We start from the raw sequence: 24,733 nt of genomic DNA, 5'->3' as shown, positions 1-24,733 counted from the left end.
CTCAGTGACTATTTCTAGGGATTCCACCTAAGATACTTAACTAGCAGCATAATATGCTATGTTTGAAAATGGATTTTAAATTTCAGTCTTTAATCCATATTGAGATGATTTTTGTATATGGTATAAGGAAGGGGTACGTGTTCAATTTTCTGCATATGACTAGCGAGTGTTCTCAGTACCATTTACTAAATAGGGAATCCTCTCCCCATTGCTTGTTTTTGTCAGGTTTGTCAAAGACCAGATGGTTGTAAGTGTGAAGTCTTATTTCTGAGATCTCTGTTCTGTTCCATTGGTCTATGTGTCTGTTTTTGTACCAGTACCATGCTTTTTTGGTTACTGTAGCTTTGTTGTATAGTTTGAAGTCAGGTAGTATGATGCCTCCATCTTTGTTCTTTTTGCTTAGGATTGTCTTGGCTATTCAGGCTCTTTTTCGGTTCCACATAAATTTTTAAATAGTTTTTTTTCTAATTCCTTGAAGAATGTCAATGGTCATTTAATGGGAATATCATTGAATCTATAAATTGCTTTAGGTAGTATGGCCATTTTCACTATATTGATTCTTCCTATCCATGAGCATGAAATGTTTTTCCATTTGTTTTTATCATCTCTGATTTCCTTGAGCAGTGCTTTGTAGTTCTCCTTGAAGAGGTCCTTCATTTCATACAGCTTGTTAGCTGTTAGCTTAGCGGGGTGTGTGTGTGTGTGTGGCAATTGTGAATAGGAGTTCATTCATGATTTGGCTCTTGGCTTGCATGTTATTGGTGTATAGGAATGCTAGTGATTTTTGCACATTGATTTTGCATCCTGAGACTTTGCTGAAGTTGTTTATCAGCTTAAGAAACTTTTGGGCTGAGACAATGGGATTTTCTAGATATAGGATCATGTAATCTACAAACAAAGATAGTTTGATTTTCTTTCTTCCCATGTGAATACCATTTATTTATTTCTCTTGCCTGGTTGCCCTGGCCAGAACTTCCAATACTATGCTGAATAGGAGTGGTGACAGATGGCATCCTTGCCTTGTGCCTATTTTCAAGAGGATGCTTCCAGCTTTTGCCCATTCAGTATGATATTGGCTGTGGGTTTGTCATATATGGCTTTTATTATTTTGAGGTCTGTTCCTCCAATACCTAGTTTATTGGGAGTTTTTAAGATGAAGGGATGTTGAATTTTACCAAAGGCCTTTTCTGCATCTATTGAAATAATCATGTGGATTTTGTCTTTAGTTCTGTTTATGTGATGAATCAAAACCCTAGAAGAAAATCCAAGCAATACCATTCAGGACATAGGCACAGGAAAAGATTTCATGATGAAAATACCAAAAGCAATTGCAACAAAAGCAAAAATTGACAAACAGGATCGAATTTAACTAAAGAGCTTCTGTGTAGCAAAAGAAACTATCATCAGAGTGAACAGACAACCTACAGAATGGGATAAACATTTTGCAATCTATCTATCTGACAAAGGTCTAACATCTAGCATCCACAAGGAATTTGAACAAATTTACCAAAAAAAAAAAATTAAAAAATGGGCAAAGGACATAAACAAACACTTCTCAAAAGAAGACACACATATGGTCAACAAACATATGAAAAAAAGCTCAACATCAATGATCATTAGAGAAATGCAGTTAAACACCACAGTGAGATACCATCTCACACTAGTCAAAATGGCTATTAACAAAAAGTCAAAAACCAACAGATGCTGGCAAGGTTGTAGAGAAAAATGAATGCTTTTACACTGTTGGGAGTGTAAATTAGGTCAATCATTGTGGAAGACAGTGTGGCGATTCCTCAAAGACCTAGAGGCAGAAATACCATTTGACCCAGGAATCCCTTTACCAAATATGTACTCAAAGGAATATAAATTATCCTATTATAAAGATATATGCACACTTATGTTAATTGCAGCACTACTCAAAATAGAAAAGACATGGAAGCAACCTAAATGCCCATCAATGGCAGATTGGATAAAGAAAATGTGGTACATATGCACCATGGAATATTATGCAGCCATAAAAGGAACAAAGATCATGTCCTTTGCAAGGACATGGATGGAGCTGGAAACCATTATCTTCAGCAAACTAACATAGGAACAGAAAACCAAATACTGTGTGTTCTTACTTATAAGTGGGAGCTGAGTGATGAGAACAAATGAACACATCAAGGGAAACAACACACACTGGGGCCTGTCAGAGGGTAGGGGGTGAGGTGGGAAGAGGAAGAGCATTGGAAAGAATAGCTAATGGATGCTGGCCTTAATACCTAGGTGATGGGATGTTCTGTGCAGCAAACAACCATGGCACACGTTTACCTATGTAACAAACCTGCACATCCCAAACATGTATTCCTGAACCTAAAATAAAAGTTGGAAAGAAAAAAAAAGAAAATGAAGCATGTATTGTTCTGACAATACAAGGTATAGAACGTAAAGCTTACCACTCTCCTCTTGAGAGATGCAAAAGCTAGCAATAATTCCTTCTAAGAAAGGGGTAAATCAATGGATGGCAGAAAGAGATGTACAGGATTAAAGAGGCTGAGCTACCCTAATGTAGACCCTGTACTGGTTCTTGAGAACACAGAATCTGAAACCATCCCAGCCAATACAAAAAGAAGACATACCAGGACCACTGGCATTTGCCTGCAGTCCTCCCTTTTATGAAGCTCTCCCCTTTTGATCCAACTCCAAGTCTACCCTTCCTTAGTCCAGACTCTTCCCTTACAGAAATCTCTTTCATACACAGGTATGAGAATCTGAGAACAGCTGTTAATGGAATCTCTGGGGCATTGACTTTATAACAAGCCTCAAGGCCTTGAGCTAAAGTAAGAAATAACCAAGAAGAAGAAGAAGGGGATGGCAGTCAAGAGCATCAGAACTACTCGGGGAGCTTGTCCAAACCACACACCTAATGATTTAGAGACATCCCAAGAGTGGGTTGAATGTTTTCAGTTCAGCCATATCCCTGCATAATTTACATTCTGCCCAGGACCACTCTGTCCAGCTTCCTCTTTGCCATATAAACTGGAAATTCTCCCCTCCAACCCTTAACAAGTGAATGGAAGCATGTTAGAAAACTACAGCCATGCACCACGTAACATAAGAGGAGTATGACGTTTCAGTTAACAAGGACCACATATGCCACGGTGGTCCTGTAAGATCATAATACTATGTTTTTACTGACCTTTTTCTTTGTTTAGATACACAAATACTTCCCATTGCACTACCACTGCCTACAGTATCCAGTACAGCAACACACTGTATAGGTTTGTAGCCCAGAAGCAATGGACTATATCATATAGCCCAGATGGTAGTAGGCTCTACCATTTAGGTTTAGAGAAGTATACTCTATGATATTCACACAACAATGAAATGGCCTATCAATGCATTTCTCAGAACGTATCCCCATTGTTAATTGACACCCTGACCATTAGCATTGATTAGCACTTACAATTATTGCTCAGCATCATTATTATCCATTGAATTAAAATAGTTCTTTATACTATTTAAAACTTTATCACATTGACCATATGTCACTGGAGCCTCTTCCTTTCCCTCTCCCCATAAGATAATAGAGAAAATAATATTATCCTCACTTACAGATAACAAACTGTTGGTTTAGGAAAAAAAACTTGATAGAAATGCTCTCATTTTATGGATGAGGAAACTGAGGTTCAGAGAGCATGGCTAACCCAAGGTCACACAGCATGTTAGTGTCATGGAGTAAGAGGAGCATCTTGTCATATAATACTAGCAGTAGCTGTCATTAGCTGAGTGTTTACTGTGTGGCAGTTCCTGCATGCAAGATACATCCAGCACACAATCTTTGTTAATTCTTATGACAACCCTTCCAGTAGGTGCTATTATTATCTTTGTTTAATGTATGATGATGTCAAGACTCAGTGTGGTTAAGCGCTTTGTCCAAGGAGGGATGCAGTGCCTCTGAGTGATACTGGCTGGGTGGGCACGGAAGTGCATGGAGTGAGGCTTCCTAGCCTGCCAGCTCCCTCCACGCATGAGCTCAATTAGACCTGACAGCCAGATGTCTGGGGTGGTGACGTCAGGGATTAGGGCAACAGCTGGGGGGCAGCCAAGCTCTGGTTGGTAGCCCCCGCCCAGACAGTTCCCCATGTGCTGGGAGCCACATGGGAGCCAGAATGAAAGAGTATGGCTGTTCCTTCCAGCTGAGGACACCCCGCTGATGAGCCTGTAGCTGGTCTTTGTACACCAAGAACAACTAAGTACTTATGGGTCCCTGGATGGAATGGGTCCTTGGAGAATGTTGGACACAGTCCCTGTAGCTCCAATTTCAATGAGGTAGCTCCACCTTCTTGCCTCCACTAGAAAGGGCCCCTTAGGGACTCTCCCATCCTAGTGGCTCCCAGTGAGCAGAGAATGGTGCCTTCCTCTCCTCCATCAAAGCCCCCTCTGTTCAGCCACGACCATTTTGCCATCCTGTTCTATGGATCTGCTCCATGGTTTCCTCCCAGAGGAACATCTTGCTCCTTTCCCAGGCCTGGCCCGTGCTTCAGAACATACACCCAGGCTGACCTCACCACTGTACTTCACAGACACTTTGGTTTGAGTGTCGGGCAGTCTCGGGTCACTGGCAGTGAAAGTCTCCTGTAGTGTCCCTTTCCCCAAGCCCTGACACTTCCCTCTAGCAGCAGCCCTTGAAGCCTCTCCAGTATCCAGATGTTTGGTGTCCTACAACTGGCTGATCTCCAGCCACACGGCGGCAGCATTAATAGACCGTGCAGGCATAGAGGCTTCTGCTGGGGAAGATGGTGGTCAGTTTACTTAACTCAACTGTAAACAAAAGCAATAATTAGCCCAAGTGAGAGGGGGAAGGGAAAAGGAATAAATCAAACCCAGGCTCAAAAACACCTGTGGAAAGGGTTCCCTGGCCCACGGGAATAGTGGCTGTAGTAAACAAACCATGAGTGACCTTGGCTCACAGACTATTGATTTGCTGATTGTTGATGGGTTTACACAGCTTAAAATGGGAATAAAGCCATGGTTAGGCAGCAGCCCAATCTTCTTGTGTGTGAGCATTTAGTCATTGAATTAGCAAAGGTGGATCAGCCCTGGTCTGGGCTGTGGGCTGGGGTGAGAGGAGACCCGGACCCTGCCGTAATGGGGTGCATTCAATGTAGCTGTGTCCTCTACAGACTTGGAGACAAATAAGGGAAGGGTCTTTTTTGTACTCAGATAGCTACACTACTAGGCAGAATCAAATAGGTTTAAGTACTAGTTAGCACTCTTGAATGCAACTTGAACCAGATTAGGAAAAGAGATGGATATCATCCACTCAAAGAATCCAACCATGTCATGGCAAGAGCAGGATGCAGCTGGGCTTCAGGAAACCTTCAAATGCTCCAGAACACTCTCCCACTCTTTCTCTCGCCCAACCCCATGACTCTCTTGGTGTTAGCTTCCTTCTCTTACTGAGCAATGGCTCCCTTCACATACACACACAAAAAGACCTCCAATAACTTCCTGGCTATATAGCTTACCATTTCTATCTCATTCTATTTCTCAGTTTCTCTTTTATATATATATATCATATATAACATATATATCATATATATAACATATATATATATAACATATATATATCTCTCTCTCTCTCGGGCTGGGATCAGTGGTGTATGCCTATAATCCAGGACCAAGAAATGGTCCTTCCTTCTTCTTCCTTTTGGTCTATCTTCCCCTTTATCCTTCCTCCCTCCTACCTGGGTCCCCAGCCTGCCCCAAGTCCTTAGTCTTGCTTTCCCCAAAGACTAAGCTCAGACAGAGCCAGCATCCCCAACACTGATGACATTGATGAAACCTGCAACTTGAGAGGGACAGCTGTTTGATGGAAATTTCTGGAAACTTTACTTATTCTTTTCTTCCCGGACCCTTCATGGAGCACTCTATTCCAACCCTTGTCCAGACTCCCCTCCTGTCCAGCCTAAAGCAGCTATTGCCTCTAGCACTTCAGGAGGCAGAGGCAGGAGGATCACTGGAGCCCAAGAGTTCAAGACCAGACTGGGCAACATAGAAATACCCTATCTCTTTTAAAAAATGCAAAAGATAGTCAGGTGTGGTGGCATGTGCCTGTGATCCCAGCTACTCAGGAGGCTGAGGTGGGAGGATTGCTCGAGTCCAAGAGTTTGAGGCTGCAGTGAGCCATAATTGTGCCACTGCCCTCCAGGCTGGGTGACAGAATGAGACCCCATCTCTTTAAAAAAATATATATATATATTTTTTTAATATTTATTTTTAAATTATTTAAATAAATATTTAAGTATGTTTTTATATAAATATATTTTGTCTAAATAAAAACATACTTTTTATATAAATATATTTAAAATATATATATTGCATGTACATATGCATGTATATATCAGGGAATAAATACATTATATATATGTGTGCATGTGTATATATGTGTATATATATATTCACACACACACACACACACACACACAACATATATATATTAGGGAAGGACTCTGATTGGCCTGGAAGACACATGGCTGGTCTGGAAGCAATGAACTAGAACCAGAAGGGAAGGAGTTATGACTGGCTCAGCTTGAGAAAGTTCATCAATTGTGATCATAAAGGTAGGGTTGTTAAAGACCAGGGCAGTTCCCTCTCTTCAGCCAGGTGAGTGGTGGGGGTATCGGGGAAGGGAGAGGACTCCAGATGAAAGAAGGAGTGCTCGATGTTACTGCCTCAGTGAGGCACTGCTCTCTGATGACAGACAATAAGAACTATATGGCAATGTGAGCAGCGGGGTGCAGAGGGAAGACTATGTGACTGAGTTGGGTGGATCGAAGGAGGTGGCATGAAAGTTAGCCCAAAGGATGAGCAGATGTTCAACAGGTGAAGAAGGAGGCAAAGGCACTCCAGACTGAGAGGAGCAAATGACAAACACAGGAGCCCAAGAGTGGGTGGTTATGGCAAGAAACAGCATGTCCAGGTGATGAAGAGGGAGTTGAAACTGAAAAACCTGATGGCTTCTGATATGGTTTGACTGTGTCCCCACCCAAATCTCATCTTAAATTGTAGTTCCCGTAATCCCCATGTGTCGTGGGAGGGACCTGGTGGGAGGTAATTGAATCATAGGGGTGGTTACCCCCACACTGTTCTTGTGATAGTGAGTTCTCACAAGATCTGATGGTTTTCTAAGGGGCTTTTCCCCGTTTTGCTCAACATTTCTCCTTGCTGCTGCCATGTGAAGAAGGATGTGTTTGCTTCCCCTTCCATCATGAATGTAAGCTTCCTGAGGCCTCCCCAGCCATGCTAAACTGTGAGTCAGTTAAACCTCTTTCCTTTATAATTTACTCAGTCTCAGGTATGTCTGTATTAGCAGCATGAGAATGGACTAATACAGTCTCCATCTGAAATGCCTTGGAAAACAGCGTGAATTTATTATATAGTCAAGGAGACGCTATGAATATTTCCTGAACCAGGTTGACAAGTTTACCATTAGTACCTCATTCTATTTTTCAGTTTTGTTTAAAATATATGTATATCAGGCTGGGCTCAGTGGTTCATGCCTATAATCCAGGACCAAGAGGTGGTCCTTGCTACATGGTCAAGCATTCAACAAACACCTTGAGGATGCTTGTTATCCTTCAGGCATCGTGCCAGGTGTTGAGGACTGGGAGAGGGAAAGTGTGTGATTTCGCCCTCATAGAGCTCCTGCGCAGGTGAGAGACAGATTCATAAATGGATCATCATACTTCTGGTATGGGACAGAAGTTGTGCTGTGGAGGCCAAGGATCAGAGATAAATCTCAGCCCCCCAAAACACATGGAAAGGGGAGTGAAGGGGCTTCCCAGAGGGGTCGACACTTAGGTCAAGTCCTGAGGGCTGAGAAGATGTTGGCCATGTGGTTGAGGAGAAGGAGAATGAGAAGATGCAGAAAACCCAGGCAGAAAACAAGGATGTGCAGTTTTCAGAGCTCACCAAGCTGTTTGGAACAGCAAAGCAGGACAAAGAAGAGGCAGAGACCAGGGGTTGGACAGGAAGGAGCAGCCAGCGGGATGTCCACTGCAAGCAGTGAGAGCCAAGGAGGTCTATAAGTAGGTGACAGCTTGATGGAAAGCACATTCTGAAAGACTATGGCTGTATCATAGACCTCCCAAGGTGAATGTAAGCAGAAGGCAAGGGGACAACCAGCAGGCGGCTACGAGGACAGGTGAGAAGTGAACAGGACATAGACCGAGGCAGGGGAGATGGAGAGAACCAAAGGCTTTGAGGGAGCTTGAGGAATGGATTACATGGGAATGATGGAGAGAGACCAGGGGAGGGTGCCAGACACAAGAGCAAAGGCTCCAGGAGGAAAAGGAGATTCAGGAAGCAAATAATGAGTTAGGTTTGGGGAATACCGATTTTGAGGTGTTAGTGGGACCACCAAAAGAAATTACTCAATTGTGAGGTGAAACTGTGGGTGTTGAGTCAGGAGGTATATCTGTACTAAAGTTAGCCACTTAAAAGTCATTATTCAGGGGTTGGGGAGGGCAGTGAAGCCATGGAGAGCTTTAAGTCCAATGGACAACACATACAAAGAGAAAAGAGTAGGCCTAAAACGGGAACCCTGGGAGCAGCAAGTAGCACTTGACGGGGCAGACAGAGGAAAACATCCCATGAAACACATTGACAAGGAACCATAAGGGAGAGGCACCATCCCCCCTCCTCTGCCCCCACATCTGTTCTCCCCTCCTTACAAGCAATAGGATTTTTAGCCAGATACATGTCCACCTGCCTGGAGAGTATCATCCTCAGTGAGACATGGCCAGGTGCTTATGTTCTGGCCGGGCGAAGGGAGCTGATGTGATGTTGCAGCCTCCAAGTCCTATCTTTCAAGAGAAGCTGCTGGCATCCCCTTCTTCTTCTTTTTCCCACTGATGACAGGGTCTGGAGCATCCATTCCAAGCCAAGAAATGAAAGTACATTGAAGATGGCAACACAAGTAGAAGGAACAGATCCTGACACCATCAAATCACCACACCAGCCATGCACCCAGCCTTGTACTCAAGAAAGGAAAGAATTTGTGTCTTGATTAATTTGTATTTGAGGTTCCATCAGTTCAGAGGGGTAACAGAGAAGGCCAAGGAGGAGAGGTGGTCAGTGTAATTGGCTTTGCAGAGGTCAAAGGAGGACGTGGCAATAAGGCTCTGGTGACTGCAGTAAGCATAGTCCACTGGAGTGGAGGGGCTGTCAGCCAAACTGTGCATGGCAGGTTGAGTGAAGAAGCGAGGGTGGACAGCAATTTCAAGAGACATGGAGAGCCAGGAGATGAGGTGTGGGTGGGAGAGAGAGGGTAAGGAGGCCCCTTCTTTGCAGGAATGATGTAAGTCCTCAACTAGAGCATTGTGGCTGGGTTAGCCCAGAAGGGGGCAATGAGGGGTGCTGCCATCATTGGGATATAGGGACATCCCAGGCCACAGGGACCCATAAAACATCCCAAGGTCATGAAAAGGGCCAGGAAAAAGGAGGGCATTGCCAAAGCAATGGCTGCTTTGGGCTGGACAGAAGGGCAATCTACGTAAGGCCTGCAGTAAGGTGCTTCATGAACAGTTTGGGAAGGAAAGGATAAGTTTCCAGAAAGGTCTGCCACACAGCTGCCCCTCTCAAGTCACAGCATTCATGGACGTCATCACCATTGAGGATACTGGCTCTGTTTGAGCTGAGTCTATGGGGCAGGCAAGGCCAAGGGCTCGGGGCAGGCTGGGGGCAAGGGGGGGAGGGAGAAAGGCTGCAGGGGAAGACAGACCAAAAGGAAGAAGAAGGACCATCTCTTCGTCCTGGGCTTTCCATCCCTGAAACAGGAAGAGTGGGGACTGGAAAGGTCTGGGTCAGGAGAAGGTGCCGCCTGGATGGCCAGCCACACACTGGGCCCCAGGCTCCCCTGGAGAGTAGCCGGGAGACAGAGGGTCATGGGCTCTGGTTCTCACGTCGCCAGGGCTGAGGGGAACATGGTTGGAATGCACCACAAGCCAGCAGTCATCCCTCAGGGAGGCCAGTGGGGAATCTCCAGCCCTGAAGTCATCACCACCCGAGGAGCCTGGACCCCGACATGGAAAAAGGGTCCCGCAGGGGCTCCCGGCGCCGGCCGGCACAGATGAGCTCATCGTGCTTGCTGCCTCTTCCCCTCTTTTCCAGGCATCTCAGATTTCTAGATGTCAGGAGCATGTGACAGACAGGGAAGAGGACAAGAAGGGGGCTGGATATGGACTCAAGGTGGAATGTGGGATGTGGGAGGCCAGAGGTGCGCCCCCCACCCCAGCACTGTTTCTGCCTCCCTTGCTTTATCCTGGGCCAGAGGCAGGCGTGCTACCTTCCCTCTTCACTTCCCATTAGGGCACCAAAGGAGCCCATCATGATCAGGCCCCTAAGAAAACACACCTGTGTTTCCTGGAGGAGCGCCTGCACCTCTGTCTTTTCCCATCAGCCCAAACTATTATCACTGATTTGCTTTGGAACTGAGAGGCCTGGACTCAAATGGAATAGGAGACAGGAGGTCAGTGGCAGGAGCCTGGTGGCACTGGGGGCATCATGATCGGAGACAAGGAGCTTTCACATTATCCTACAGACAGAGCACTGTGCTAAGAGTCAGAGATACGGCCGTAGCTCCTCCTCCACCACTTCCTAGCTCTGTGACCCTGGAGAAACCACTTTCTTTCTCAGAGCCTCAGTTTCCTTTCTATTAAATGGAAATGCCACCTGACCCTAAAGTGAGGATCTATTGAAAGCACAGAGGTGTGCTTTGAGACCTTAAAGTTTTTTGCACTCTAAGAGAACACAACATTAATGCAAATAAAAAACAATGGTGCCAGGGGGCACCATTCACATTGTAGCCTTTAAGCATGGCTTCCCCGGGAGCACGAGCCCATTTACAACTGCAATGTGAAGGGTGCTCTAGGAAGTGCTGCAGACCTGCAGACCTGATATGGTTTGGCTGTGTCCCCACCCAAATTTCATCTTGCATTATAGTTCCCATAATCCCCATGTGTCATGAGAGAGACCTGGTGGAAGGTGATTGAATCACGGGGGTGTTTACTCCCATGCTCTTCTCATGATAGTGAGTGAGTTCTCACAAGATCTGATGGTTTTATAAGGGGCTTTTCCCCCTTTGCTCGGCACTTCTCCTTCCTGCCGCCATGTAAAGAAGGATGTGTTTGCTTCCCCTTCTGCCATTACTGTAAGTTTCCTGGGGCCTCCCCAGCCCTGTGAACTGCGAGTCAATTAAACCTTTTTCATTTATAAATTACCCAGTCTCAGGCAGTTCTTTATAGCAGCATGACAATGGACTAATACAAGACCCAATCCTATGGCTGGGACAGTAACTATTCAGAAGGGTCCTTGGGTGGGGAGTGGGACTGCCATAGTCATCTGACCATTTGGGTGGCTGTCTGGGAGCCAGGTCCTTGTAGAAGAACAGTTCTGCTAAAGACATTCTAGTCTAAACAAAATCATGCTGCTTCCCAAGAGGGTGCTGCAGGAGGAAGCCAGCCCAATGCCACCACATTGCATCTCCAAAAGCTACACCAAGAGACAAAGAAGAGATAGGAACACCTTGTCAGATCTGGCACCTAGGGGGCTAAACCAGACACCCCTGGATCACTTTGCCCAGAGCCCTGTGAGTTTATCAGTTTCAAAGACTAGATTTCCTGTTTGTACAGGGCATACCAGACTGTCAAGGTCATTGTCATTGTCAATCAGAAATATTAAAGGCCAAAAGTGGCCCTGGAGTTTGAACACTTGGGCCTGACCCCTCCCCAGTACAGAGTCTCCATTGTGGGAATCTGAGGGACAAGGGGCAGCCAATCCTTCAGCTGGACAGCTCTCTTTCAGCACCCAGAACTAGAGGTTTCAAGGTGGGAAGTGTCATTTCACCAGCAGGGAGGATTTTCTAATGGAAGAGAGGGTAGAAAATGAGCTACCAGTCACTGAAGCCTTGATCTGTGCTAAATATTCAACCTACTATTGCCCAGCATACAGTAAGTGCTCAATAAATAAGGTGCTAAATGAACAAATAGATGAACGGGGGGAGGGGTGGGAGCCAAAAATCATTTAACATCCTAACTGCAGTAATTCCATTTCCTATGATATAATGCCTCTTTTAAGTAGATACCTTAGTGTTAAACTAAGCACCTTGGAGGACCATGTGGTGGCAAAGCTGGCCTCGGAAGAGAGACGGAAGGCAAAGGGAAATACATTGTCCACCATAGAAAAACAAAAGGTTGACAGATTTTGGAGAGAATCCAAGGGACCAAAAAAGGATGCCTGGGACCTGGGGAGAGGGGCTGGGCTGGGCAATACAGCAGCAGGGCTGGGTCTGCAAAGAAACACAGTCAATGAGAATGAGCAGAAGACTCAAAGACTTTTCAGAACATTAAGGTCTAGAGATAACTCTTGAAGCTGTCACCTAAGCTGCACTTGCAGGGATCCAACCCCTAAAACATTACCCCGAGAGCATAAGTAAAGGCTGCCGTGCAATTCTGCATGAATTAGGCCATCAAAACTTTCAGGAAATGGAACAGGCTACTCTATACATGGAGAGTGCTCCACTGCTGGAGGTTTCTAAACAGAGTTCTTAGAAGCGGGGTTCAAGCCTCAGAGGTGGGTTGAACTCCCAGGTCACTCCTAATCCTGATAATTTGCGATTCTGATAAACAGTTAAGAAAGTCCTTCCTTCCATTCATTGAGCCAACACCTGCCTCCCTGTATGTTTCTCTCTTCTGAAGCAACACTCAGAAAGTTTTGGCCCTTGTTCACATTCAAGTCCTTTAAAGATTTGAGGGTGTTTTCATGAAGAGACCATTACTTGTCCTCCAAAATCTCATCTCTCTGGATTTGGGCAAACATTCAGACTATACTTCCCAGCCTCCCTTGTCATTAGGTGCATCTATGTGACTAAGTTATCTCCAGTGATAGCTGAGTAGAAGTGATATGCACCACTTCCCGGCCTGGCCTATTAATAACATAACCTCCCATGGGCCATTCCTTGTTCTTTTTCCTCCCATTGACCAGGATGTTGACACCTGGGGTGACTTTGGAAGCCATGTATTGAGGATTGCAGTGTTGTTACCAGAGAACTTCCTGATGTAAAGAGAACCAATGTACAAAAGGGGCACAATGCATAGAGCATTCCCCAACGTTATTTAACTACAGTGCATTTTACTTATGGTTTATGTTGCAAAATATCTGAGCATGGCATTTGAATCCCCTTCATGTTCTGGATCTACCAATCTTTCCATCCTTATCGTCTGCTGCTTCTTTCAGTGAATCCTGTGCTCCAAACAAACGTTCCCAGAATCTGTTGGATTTCTGGGAAACAAGAAATACCAGAAAAACCAAGGACCAATGGCAAGCAGGTTTGTGGACTTTGCCATGACTTGTCCTGTCTCTTGCTCCTGGTGTTTCCTTTCTCTAAATTGTTTTCCCCTCATCCCTAAGCCCCTCCGCATTGGCCAAGTTCCTCCCCCATGACCATACCAGCCTTCTGTAATTCCTCCATTGCTCTTTCTACGTCCCACACTCCATAAGCAAACAGTGCCTATCATAGTCATTAGAGAGTTCACAAAAATTCCAGTTATCCTCTTTCCAGGCACCTAAGAAGATTGTATTTCCCTGTCTCTTCTGAAATTAGTTTTGCTTTAGCCAATAAAATGTAGGCAGAAATGATACGTGTCACTTCTGAGCAGAGGCTTGAAAATCCAGCACATGTTTAACCATATTCTCTTTTTCATCTGCCACAAGACTGGCAAACTTACAGATGGAGGCTGAACCATCAGCCTTGATCCCAGAGTGAAAATGATGAGGAGCACAGTACAGCCAACCCACAGTGTCCAGAGAGTGTGAGTGAGAAATTCTGTTGGTAAAGGCTATAGAAATTTTGGAGTCTTTCATTACCACACTATAACCTAGTCTAAGCTGACCAACAGAGAAACAGTGCATAACTCATCACATTCTCTCCTTACTGCCATGGTGATCCTAAGAGTACACCGAATTGGATACTTCATCAGCACAGGTCCATAGGTGACAATGAGAGTAGGTCCCCCTTCTAACCTATTTTAAACATTTTGTATGAGGATTTAACTTTTGCTGCACAAACTCCCTAGGATGTGGGAGATGGCTGTTACTGCAGCATAATCTAGCCTGCCTAAACTAATGACTTTAGATGCCCTACATATATATCTGTCTTTGATCTTAATATCCTCATGTTTGCAATAGCATCTGTCATTGCTGCAGCTACCATCATTGCCGTCATTTCCAATTCCACCATCCCCACTACTATAAAATTCAATCATCTTTGCCAACATTCCCACTACCACCACTTCCAACAACAATTCTGCAATCACTCCCACCATCCCCATCATTGTCATCACTCAGTACCACCATTCATTTTCACTTTCACTGGCATAATTATCAAATCTATCCTTATTCCTAACCCCTCCCTTTGCATCACCCTCATTACTGCCATCAGTCCCATTATTACCATCTCTCCCAAACCACCACCACTACTGCCACTATATCACCTCCACTGTCTTTGGTAGTAGCACCTCCTCTGTCATGTCTGCCTTTGCTGCCACTATCACCTCTATCGTCACTAATACAATCACTTTTGTTGTAGCACTGTAACTATTTCACCATTATCTCCAACATCATCATCAATATCATTTTCACTATCACTGGCTCCATCACTGCCTATCACTTCTCCTGTCACTTCCTCTCTTATTCTCATTATAAACCCCCCCCCCCACTGTCATTGCCACTTTTTCCACCTCTGTCAACTCCATCATCACACTATCACCTTCAACTTCACTGCCACCATCACTGTTAGATTCTAGGAGTCATTCACAGCTCTCCCTTCCCCCTTGTCCTACCCTCAAGGAGGAGGATGGCAATGGTTACTCAGGTCTGAGAAGAGCTTATGGTGCACTGTGTTGAAGAGAGAGTGTGCCAGACTAAATGTCTAGCCCACATGGGTGAAGTATGAGGGCTGGGGACTGCTCCCCCAGTGAGAAGGCTTTTGGCTTGAACCTTTTCTCCCCACTCCTCTCTCTCCCATGTGGCAGCCACATGGTCCTGGAAAGGCCAGAGCAATGGAGCAAATGCAAGATGTTTCTGTGTTTCTTAAGCTCCCTTTTGTGGCTTTCTGGTGAGTGTGGACATATCCAAGACTTGGGTTTGGACCTAGAGGCAGTAGATGGAGCAGGTCTTTTAGCTGATTTTGGTTCTGAGCCATTTGGACTGACTTATTTGGTCAATATGTTCTCCACATAATCTAGCATGGCTCACTAGAGTTCTCATTTTTATATTCTATTTAAATCTTTATTTTTATCAAAGTAATACATGTACATATTTTTGAAAGTAAAATGTTCTACAAGGGTTATAATAAAAAACATCAGACTTATGCTCCAATCCTGCTCACTTCTGAGTCTTCTTCTCCTGAGGCAAACATTTTGAATTGTTTTAACTCTTTTTTGTATTCTTTATTTCCATATTTCTAAGTGACATGATAATATGGTATTTTTGCATTTTTCAGCTTTAGATTTCATCTTTTGACCTATCAATAAGTATTGATCTAGATGCTTATGGAAGATGAGGATTAAGTTCTCTTGCACTACCACTTACCCACACATATCACCCCCTAACGTGTACACACACACACGCACACACGAATATTGATATTGATCACAGCCATATTCAGGCTTTGCATTACTATTACTATATGACTATGACTATCATTCACAATTGAGCCCCTTTTGGTTCTTATACAACTCTTTTGTTCTCTAGGAGTTAGTAATTGCCTTGTTTTACCATATGCTCAATTGTCCATGGATCATTTACCAATTCATTCCCAAACTGTCCAACAGAACTAAAAATTTCCTTTGGCTATACATTGCAGTCAGTTCCATTTTCTTCTTGTGGATCTCTTTCCTGATAAGTCCTCCATCCTTATGGCCCATCTGACTGATTGTTCTCTATATATTTGGATGACTCTCATCCTGAAATTTTCCTTCCATGATTCTCAGACTTCCCTTTCACTCTATCCTGATTGTTAGGTCCTTTCTCTTCCTTGGTTTACTTCCTAATTCAAAATGGATAACATTTGTCAATATCCTCCTTAAAAAATGATGCTTAGAAAGTAGTTTTTAAAGATCATTCATATCTAAAATTATCTTTATTTTTACTGTCACACTCAATTGTTAGTTTGGCTGGGTATAGAACTCTGCTTTGGAAAGCATTTCCCTCAGAATATAAAAGCATTGTTTATTTTCTTCTAGCTTATATGGTACTTATTGAGAACTTTTATGCAATTCTGACTCCCAATAATTTGGAAATCAACTATTTTCCTCATTCTATAATTGTTAAAGTTTTTGTCTCCAGAGTTTTGAGATTTCACTGCAGTGTGTCTTTGGCTGAATGGTTTCTTGGTTTGGTTGATGTTTTTAATTCAGCTGGTCATGTACCCATAGAAAATTTTCAATCTCTAAATTCATATTTTACAGTTCTAGTTAATTTATTATATTTTTTCTTTGGTAATTTCATCTCCTTCCTTTATTCTGTTTCTCTCTAGGACTTATAGTTGCGAATCCCACTCCTAGACTGATAATCTAACCTTTTCTGTCAATTCCCATTTCTTTGGTATTTTTGTTTTGCCTTTTGGGAATTTGTCTTGACTTTATCTTCCAACCCTTCTTCTGTTTTGATTTGATCTTTAAATCAAGTATGAATGTTATGTTTGTATTTCTTTTTTCTGTTCCTTTAAAAAATATAACGTTTGGCTCTCATTTAAGAGAGACATTGGCTGGGTACAGTGGCTTACACCTGTAATCCCAGTGCTTTGAGAGGCCAAGATAGGAAGATCACTTGAGGCCAGGAGTTTAAGACCAGCCTGGGCAACAAAGCGAGACCCCATCTCTACAAAAAAATCTAAAAATTAGCCAGGCATGGTAGCATGAACCTGTAGTACTAGTTACTTAAGAGGTTGAAGTGAGAAGATCGCTTGCACTCAGGAGTTCAAGCCTGTAATAAGCTACAGTTGAACTACTGCCCTCCAGCCTGGACAACAGAGTGAGACCTTGTCTTCAAAAAAAAATTAGAAATGGGCCGGGTGTGGTGGCTCACACCTGTAATCTCAGCACTTTGGGATGCCGAGGCTGGCGGATCACGAGGTCAGGAGTTCAAGACCAGCCTGGCCAATACGGTGAAACCCCATCTCTACTAAAAATATAAAAAATTAGCTGGATGTGGTAGCGCATGCCTGTAATCCCAGCCACTAGGGAGGCTAAGGCAGGAGAATCGCTTGAACCCGAGAGGCAGAGGTTGCAGTGAGCCGAAATCACGCTACTGCACTCCAACCTGGGTGACGGCGTCTCAAAAAATAATAATAATAAATTAAAAATAAAAGTAACTTCACCTCATTTCATCATTCTGAAAATGTTCATTGTAATTTCTGTGCTGCTTTTTTCATTGTTTCCTTTACCGTCCTTTTTCCTCTTTGTTTTGATCTCTGCCTTTTGTGTTGAAGGGCTTTCTTAAATGTCAAGTAATTATTAGGTCCCCATTTACGTCGAAGTGTGAGGCATTAAAATCTTGACTGAGAGCGGTGGGAGGAGAAGAGAGAAAGGTACCAACAGGTGGGCTTCACCACTGAGTGGCTGAGTGGGCTCACAGTTTCCCTGGGAGACCAAATGTCAACAACTGCAAGTCTTTTCTCTTGGGAAAACCAAGAGAAGTTTTTCTGAGAAAACTTTTCCCAGGAAAGTTTCTTCTAATGTCTTGCTCATGTAGTATTAACCTGGCTACCAGTATTCTGGGATTTGAATGAGAAGAGAGCTAAGAGCCTCACCTTTCAGAAAACAAATTTATCCTTAATATCCTTGTTTTCAGACTGGCTCCTCACTGCTCCCTCAACTGTGCCTGGTGCCCCTGTGCCCAGAACCTTTCTGGTCCTGGAAAGGGATGATTACCTGAATGAGCAGAGTAACGGAATACATCTGGGATGGGGAGGTTCTTACTGCTTCTTTTTTTTTTGAGATGGAGTTTCGCTCTGTCACCCAGGCTGGAGTGCAGTGGCACGATCTCAGCTCACTGCAACCTCCACCTCTTGGGTTCAAGCAATTCTCCTGCCTCAGCCGCCTGAGTAGCTGGGACTACAGGCACGTGCCACCACACCTGGCTAATTTTCTGTATTTTTAGTAGAGACAGGGTTTCACCATGTTAGCCAGGATGGTCTTGATCTCTTGACCTCATGATCCACCTGCCTCGACCTCCCAAAGTGCTGGGATTACAGGCGTGAGCCACCATGCCCGGCCTCTTACTGCTTCTTTAAAAAACTTCGAATCAACCCTCCCATTTTTCAGCCTCACTCTGAATCTGTGCCTTTAGAAGTAACTGGTGCCTCCAACTCCCAGGCCTCTGTAGGATTCTGTGGCTAGAAATAGTTCACTACCTGTTGGTTTCTACCATCTACCCACACACCCTTGCAGTCTTGGGTTTCAGTTTTCTGTGGGCTGCTAAGTCAGATACCACTCATCCGTGTACTTTCTCATTTCCAAATTGTTAGCTTCTCTTATTTGCTGATGTTTCCTTTCCCATTCTCTTTTTCCTTGTGGGTTTATGCTTTTAAAAAAACTATATTAGTGACATTTTAGTGGGGCGTCTGGAGGTAGCCAAAATAAACATGTGTGTTCAATCAGCTACAATTAAGAAGTTTAATGTTCTCTATTGTAGTTCAGGGCCAAAGTAACAGTTAATCATAAAGCATTCTTCTACCTTGCTTTGCCTGCCTTCTCTGTGCCTTTATCTACTGGAGTGGAAGACTGGTTGAGGTAGTCCTGATCACAAATCACCCTGTCTCACCATGACACCAAATCAAGTGTAACTTATTCATCATCCTAAACAAGCAAACATTGTCACCTCTAACATAGCCTTCATCACCACCATCACCATCAATCACTTTTATCCCCATCACCACCACTATCCTCACCTTTACTTCCCCGTTACCTGCATCATAGCCTCCATTACCACTTTTACCACTACCTCTTCCATCACTTTACGTACCTTCTCCATCATTTCCTCCATGACTTTTATCACCATGGTCACTTCTGCCACCACCACCACTCTCTTCACCATCATTATCTCACCAACAACTCCACTGTCAACACCTCCATCATTTTCACCAAGACTTCCACCATCCTCCAGCATTACCTCCTTTAGAAAGATGTTTTACATTCTATATTGAATATATCCTTCTCCCATGAGTTGCCATAGTGATTTTCAGTAACATAAAGAAGTGATTTCCACATTTGAACACACACACTCTTCTTTCAGAAAAGAAAGTGGTGGAAAAGAAGCTACTGATTTCTGCAGCTCAAGTCACATTCATGGGTAGAGACGGGGGACAGGGAACATGCGTTGAGCCCTTTCTAAGCAAGAGACATCATACTAGGTGTGTTAGAAAGGGATCTTCTTGGGTGAGAATCATTGCCCCAGTTTTATAAGGAGGTAACTGAGATTCCCAGATGTTAAATAATATACTCAAGGCCACACAGTTAATAAGTAGTGGAGCCAAGATTCCAACCCTGTGTGACTTCAAAGTCCATGTTCTTTCCATTACATTATGTTGGCAAGAAATCTCAGGAGCTTGGTTTAAGCACAATAGGATATGACTCTGAGAGGAAAAAAAAAAAGACATAGTCATGGTCTCTAATCCCAGGGCAATCTGGTCTAATGAGACAGGAAGAAGCCCCTCTCTCAAACAAAGAGATAATCACTGTTATCTGATGAATAAGACTAAATCCCTGCCTTTACAAAATAAAGGCAGACCCTTTACTTTGCCTGAAGTCCCCAGCAACTCTTCCCAATGCACAAGCCCTGCCACCTCTCCCTGACCTTGGATTCCCTGAGGGAAAGAAAAGGAGTGTGGACATCCAGTCCTGGGAATGCCTGGGGTTGAGAGAGCTGAGTTATTTTGGGATTGTTTACATTTGGAATCTTCCTGATCTTTGGTCCCAGAAAAACACCCACATGTTGGAAACTCTTCCGAGTTATTCACTGTTGGGGTTTTTCTTCATCTCCTTCAGCTTTTTCTTCTTCTTGGATGGAAAAAAAATCTGCTAGTGATTAGTCACAATCTGTGAGGCTCAGCTTTTGACAGCCCCACTGAGAAGAGAGAGACAAAGAGGCTCAGAGAGGGGCCCAAGGGCAGATGCTGCTGGGAAGGAAATATGGGTTCACGGCATTGACCTCCCGGAGTGAGGGATGGTCCATTCACCTCTATCTACCAGGGGACAACCACTCCCTGGATGTAGGGCCCTCAGTGGCTGTTCCATTCCAAGTCCTCATCCCAACTTCACTGGGGAGCACAGGCCAGGGCATGTGTTAGAAAGAAGCCAGGGGGTCAGGACTGGGCAAGCAGGCTACAGAGAGAGAAGAGGAGTAGCTACCAAGAGCAAAGGATGCTTGCCCCATGGGGTCCCTTTGACCACAGCCTCCACGGATAACCCAGAGTACCCCATATCAAGGTGAAAATAATAGCTGTAGATGAAAATCCCAAACCTCCTTGGACAACCATGTGATCTCTGGCAGGTTTTATCACATCTTTGTTTTCATGGAAATCCCAGGGTGTAAGTGGGCCTCCTGCTTTTTTGCAAGAAGGTTAAAGGTCGAACTGGGCTAAGCACTGTCCACTGGGGCCAGGACAAAGGGATATTGTTCTAGCTGAAGAACTAGGGCCTGGAAGTCAGATCTGGATTCAATTTTAAAATCTAAGGATTGTGAAACATGGTGGGGAGGGGGTAATAAAGGGAATTTGGGAAATCTCCCTTGGTGTAGGTCTTTTTAAAGAGGTTTCAAAGCAACAAAGGGAAAATCAATTTCAATACAATAAGCAACAATACAGCAGGATGGCTTAATGTCAGGGAGATGGCAGAGCCTTCCCTAGAGTGAATGGGACCCTGGGCAAATATTTTTTTGCCAGGCTCCTGTCTATATAAACAATTGAGTCATTCAAAATCAGCATGTCAGCACCATTCTGAAAGCCCAATTTCGTGTGATCCCACATAAAAAATTCTTCACCAGCCAGGGGAGCAATCCACTCACCAGACTGCCTGCCAGGAACCAAGTCCAGCTATGTGGCCCCAAGATGACTGCACAGGCATGAGGCCCATTGCTCCTTGGTACATCTAGTCAACCTCACACATGGGTTTGAGTGTCAGAGGGTACCCCAAGGAGGAGAAACAGGGACTGGGGCCCACACAGGTGCCAGTTCAAGCTCAGGGTGCCCCAGCTAGATGGCACTGCCAGCCCTGGTCAGTTCCAGCTACAGAAAGAAACGTAGATTTCAAGGAGAGTGCTACAAGGCATGAGGTCCTTCTTGCCCAGGTCTTAGGGTGGTCCTGGGGCTGGAGGCAGTAACCTCTCAACAAGGCTCTTTATACCTCTACAGTGAAGGAGGCTGAGGGGCAGGCAGCAACATCGGCTTTTCGGTCCAGGCTCTGTTATTGGCTATGTGACCTCAGGTTACCGTCTATTCCTCTCTGAGCGTCAGGTTCCTCGTCCATAAACCAGTAATGGCAATGCCCACCCCATAGAGCTGTTGTAAAAATAGTCCAGTTTCCTGATCCTGCCTTTGCCTGCAAAGGGCCAACTTGCCTATGGGCAGTATGACCCAGGTCTAGAATCTTGGCCCTACCTCGAGGGGCTCCGGGGCAGGCCTGTGCTGGCACCATTTCTCCTTGTCCCTAGTGCTAGCCTTGGGAACATGGCTCAGCCTTATTTGAAAAGAGGGGCCACCAGGCCAGGGGGGAAGCACAAGGCCGAGGTAAAGGCCTGTTATCCAAAGTAGGCAGTTAAGGGCAGTGAGTCCAAGCTGTGGACCTGACAGGAGGGGAGGAAGGCCCAGGCTAGGTCACCAAAGCAGGGTGCTTGAGGCTGTTATTCCAGCAGAAACACTGCCAGCGCGGACTGACGGAGACAGAGAGGAGAAAATAGGAGAAGGCAGCCTGACAATGAGAGCAGAATTGCAGTGATACGGCCAAAAGCCAAGGAATGAGGAAAGCATTCACCTTGGAAAAGGAAAGGAAATCACTTCTTCTTTATGGGAACTACAGGGTAGGAGGCTGAGGAAGATTCTCATCTAGGAGTCACGCTGACCTTGTAGGAAAAGGAGGTGGCAACTGAGCCCTTGGAGAAAACTATTCCAAACTGTTCAACCTCCATCTCCATCCAGTGCTATGCATGACTGAATCCTGGTGGCTGCTGAGCACAAGTCCACATTCTCTTCCATAAAACTGCCCCACGAGTTGGCTGAGGAGTAGCCAGGACCTGGGGCCAGCTGGGAAGTAGGGATCTGGAATAAGCTGAGCATGTCCTCTCTCTGTCTCTCTCTTTCTCTACTGATTACCCACCCCATTCTCCAATACTAAGGGAAAATCCCCTCTGATGGCACCTGCTCTTGCCTGTGGAGATAGATGGAGGTCCCCTAGGACTTTCAGAATTGTCAAACCAAGCTTGAACAGCCCCCAGAGGAAAACGCAAAGGACGCCCTTGGCAATGACCCAGCAAGGACTGCCCTAGAGCCTGTCACGGAGACACTCCATGGGCCTGCCATGTCCACAACTCTCCCATGCCACGCAGCTAGGTTGGTCATCCACTGTGGAGCCCTCTGCATTCCCAGCCTGGGGGACAGATCCCTGCCCAATTCTCACCTCCACTAGGGAGGGCTCCACTACCCCATTTATGGCCACTTTTTAAAAAAAACCCAAAATGTAGGCTGTCAAAGAATCTTTTATCTTACTTGAAAATTTAAATGAAAAGTCTTACCAAGATACAAAAGTCAATTTCGTTTCATTACAGTACACATTTAATGTACCAACATTACCAGAAAGAAGAGACCCTTATGTACATCAATGGCCCCAGAACAAGGGCTGGAGCTGCAGGTGCAATTGCCATAGCTGGCAATTCAGTCCTTTCCTTGTGACAGAGTATGGGACAGGTACTGGCCCTACCTTAATAGGGGGAAGAGCTAAGTTCCTACAGAGTCTAGAGATTCCGAATGGGTGGAGGAGAGGTCTCCATGGTTGTGTCCCAGATCAATCAGTCATCCAGGCCTGAGATTTACCAGAGTGAAGGGGAAGGGTGAGAAAGACCACTGGGTGAGGAGAACACATGAGAGCGTCTGCACCCAAGGGGAAAACTGAGACACAGTGTATGGGGATTGAAGCCACAGGACTGCTGGGGTTTGGCCAAGTTTGGTGACATCGGGAAGCTGCGACCCCTCAGGTCAACCAATGCCTTTCTGCTCAGAATGTCATTCTCATTTATTGTGATAATAAATGATTGAATATCCTTTTAGATCACTCTCATACCTAACAACTCCAGAGAGGGAGGCTGTACATTTTTTCTGCCATTTGACAGTGGAGAAACTGAGGTGAAAGATGGCAGCATGTCCTTCCCCTGCACCACCCTCTTCACAGGCAGGAGCATGGGGAGGAGCCCAGGGCAGCTGTATGGAGTCCCCAGGGCCTGGCCCACCCCAGCATTTGGGTGGAGCCCTGATATCCCTCCTTATCCTCCCCTGATGGAGGGAGAAAGAACCAACGCTTCCCAAGCCAGGGCATGAGAAGATGGCTCTCCCCAGGATAGGAGGGACCACTGATCACCAGGAAGCAGCCCAACCATTTTCACCAGGCACTCTTGCCCACACGCACCGACCAAATGGCCTGGGTCAAGGCCTCTGACCTGGGCCTGTTCTCCACGAAAACTGGCGCCTTGGGAAACAGCCCTTGGGCTGTTTAGCCTCATCTTGGGTACCTGTGACCAAATATGCCCCCTTCATCCTGCTTAGGCCACTTGGTGCTGAGATCAAACCTAGGTACAGTCCCATCAAAAGACTGGGAGCTCCCCAAAAGCAAATTGAACTGTTACGCATTTACTCCCGAGACTAGTTCTTGCCTTTCTATTTCCCAGAAAGAACTGGGATTTGAAGTTTGATCATTCCTCCTCCCAGATGGCCATTTGTCTTAGATTTCCCTGCACAGACTGGCCAGGACTCACCAGCTGTTTGCCATTCAGTGAATGAGCCTGAGTCTCCCCATTGCCCAGACGGAGAAAGCAAGTCCCAGAGACATCAGGTGACTTGCCTGTCAGAAGTGTTCTTAGTCCTGGACCTCTGGCCTCCCAGCCTGGGGCCCTTTCCTCCAGACAACCTCGCCATGGCCTCATGGTGTTCACCCCAAGTAAAATCCTGGAGCCAGGACAGGAACTGGGACAAAGAGAAGGAGGACACTGGGGCCCAGGCCTTGACCCCAAGTTCCTATTTATAATCCTTGTTCCGGAGACGGCCACTTAAACACACATTCCTGATAACTGAATAATCTTTGGCACCAAGCAAAAAATAGCCTGTGGCCCAGACCACAATTGCACAGCTGGAGCAGGGTGAGCAAGGACGGCGCGGCCCCAGTGGGGCAGGACAGGCTGCTGAGGGGGAGGGGTGGCGGGCGGGGCCGGGTTGGGACAAGTGAGTGGGACAGCAAATATAGCCGGTTAAATATAGCCTTGCCGACCTGGACACAGTGCCAGACTCCTCTGCAGTGAGCAGTTCCCAAATTGGCTAGCATCTCCTGTTCCCAAAGGAAGTGATAGCCAGAGGCCTGGAGGGGAGGGACTTGAGGGGCCTTGGTGACGATGGACCCCAAGGCTCAGGAGAAGTCTGCAGACAAAC

This window comes from Chlorocebus sabaeus, chromosome 14 (genome assembly GCF_047675955.1).
Source record: "Chlorocebus sabaeus isolate Y175 chromosome 14, mChlSab1.0.hap1, whole genome shotgun sequence".
Taxonomy (NCBI): Eukaryota; Metazoa; Chordata; class Mammalia; order Primates; family Cercopithecidae; genus Chlorocebus; species Chlorocebus sabaeus.
This window is presented reverse-complemented; position numbering follows the sequence as displayed.